The sequence below is a fragment of the Cebus imitator genome, unplaced genomic scaffold, assembly GCF_001604975.1.
Source record: "Cebus imitator isolate Cc_AM_T3 unplaced genomic scaffold, Cebus_imitator-1.0 Scaffold1564, whole genome shotgun sequence".
Lineage (NCBI taxonomy): Eukaryota > Metazoa > Chordata > Mammalia > Primates > Cebidae > Cebus > Cebus imitator.
The window spans coordinates 3116-5568 of record NW_016108879.1 but is presented as its reverse complement, the minus strand read 5'-3'; positions in this window follow the sequence as shown (position 1 = coordinate 5568).

Sequence of the window (2453 nt, the reverse complement as noted above, 5' to 3'; positions counted from 1 at the left end):
CAGCCTCCGCCTCCTGGGTTCAGGCAATTCTCCTGCCTCAGCCTCCTCAGTAGCTGGGATTACAGGCACGCGCCACCATGCCCAGCTAATTTTTTATATTTTTAGTAGAGACGGGGTTTCACCATGTTGACCAGGATGGTCTCGATCTCTTGACCTCGTGATCCACCCGCCTCGGCCTCCCAAAGTGCTGGGATTACAGGCAAAGTAGGATTTTTATATTCTCAGTGAAATGTTTTCTGAACACTTTTGTCTAAACTGTGGTATATTACCTTTCTGTGCTTTGATAAATAAACTCTTATGTTGACAAAACAATTAACTATCATTAAGAAAAAAAAAGAACCAATTCTAATGCTTTCCTCTTGATGGGAATATTGACTTTTATTAATTGTTCAGATTTCAAAGCAGATTGTTATGTACATCTCATTTCAATTTATGACCTACCACTGAGCACGATTAGGTATTATAGGAAAACTTTAGCAGTTTGAGAACTCAAATTTTTATCTCCAGTAATCTAGCATAATATAATTTGCACAAGTTATTCTTTCTTGTTTCTATAGTTTTCTTTATAGAATGGCAAAGACTGAAATTCTGTAAAATATTAAACTGTGGTCTTTCTTTTCCCCCAGGTTCTTTTAGAGCAAGATATATTTCACCGTTCCTTGATGGCTTGTTGTTTGGAAATTGTGCTCTTTGCCTATAGCTCACCTCGTACTTTTCCTTGGATTATTGAAATTCTCAACTTGCAACCATTTTACTTTTATAAGGTGAGATGAAAACAAAGTTCTGTTACAGAAACATTGTATTTATCTTAGTGTTGAAGAAAAACACTGTTGTGACATCTGCAAAATGTTTCCAAATGTGTTCTGAAAATATATATTCCTGGCTGGGTATGGTGGCTCACACCTGTAATCCTAGCATTTTGGGAGGCTGAGGCATGAGGATCACTGAGGTCAGGAGTTCAAGACCAGCCTGGTCAACATGGTGAAACTCGTCTCTACTAAAATACAAAAAAATTAGCTGCACGTGGTTGCAGGTGCCTGTAATCTCAGCTACTCGGGAGGCTGAGGCAGGAGAATTGCTTGAACCTGGGAGGTGGAGGTTTGCAGTGAGTGGAGACCACGCCATTGACTCCAGCCTGGGCGACAAGAGCAAAATTTCATCTCAAAGAAAAGAAAATAAATATTCCTTTTGGATGAAATCAAGAACACAAGAGAGTGTTGAGCATGCAGTGGCTCACACCTGTAATCCCAGCACTTTGGGAAACTGAGGCTGGAGGATGGCTTGAGTCCAGGAGTTTGAGGTTACAGTGAGCTATGATTGTGCCACCACACTCCAGCCTGTGTACCTGAGCAAGACCCTGTTTCAAATAAAAAAAGAGAGACAGTAGTGAGAGTGTCAGTAAATTAAGTCAGTTTTATAGCTTCAGTTCCTTTTTTATTATGGACTTCAAAATGTGACCTGAAACTAGTACTTTTAACTTCAAATTTTCCATATTTATGAATGAATCTCACGTACCTTTGTTTTTATTGCTAGAACTATTTTTATTAACCTTTTCAAAATAAAACAGAGGTCACAGCTATTGAACTACATCACCGTCAGTAGCATGTAGTCATCATAGTCAATAACGTTTAATGTTACTTAGTATCTGAATTGAAGACTAATGCTACTGTTATGCTTCTTGATATGATTTAGTTAATAATAGGCATCTAGGCTACTTTTCAAACTACTGATGATAGAGAAATTGGTTTCAAGAGTTAAATTTTTATATCTAAAGTATGCCTGAGTTAAAGTTGTAGAAAATGCAGATCTTTGGAAAGCTTATCTGTGTGTATTGTTGAGTGTGATTAAAGTATTTTTAGGTTTCTTAGGGAGAAGTGATTTTATATACTTAATTTAATGTTAATGTATATATTTAACTTTTGCCATTAGGAAAAATTTAGTTTTGCCTAATGGCAAAAGTTATTTGTGGCATAGTAATTTGTTTTTATTTGTAACATCCTTATTTTATTCAAGAAGCCAATTGCCTTTATTTTTTTAAACCACATAAATGATATGTGCTCATTGAAGAAAATCATAAAATAAATGTGAATATTAAAGTCCTACATCATAATCTAATTATTAACAATTATATTACAGTTGGTATTTCTGTGTATATAAACTTTATTCTAGATATTTCCCTTATTAAAATAGAATTGCACTGTATATAAGCAAAGTCACTTTAAATAGTTTTTTCATTCTGTTATTTTGAGTGAGTGACATAAATAGTCTGGAAAGGAGCAGTACATTCAAAATAGAACTAGACTTGGAACCCAGGACCTGACTTCTCCCACTGTTGGGCTGTTGACCAGTTTCCACCTGTCATTGCCTCAGTTTTTCATTTATAAAATAAAACGTGAAAAACAGAAATGTATGTGAAAATATTTTAAAGACCCTAAAAGCTCCTTTGTAAATTA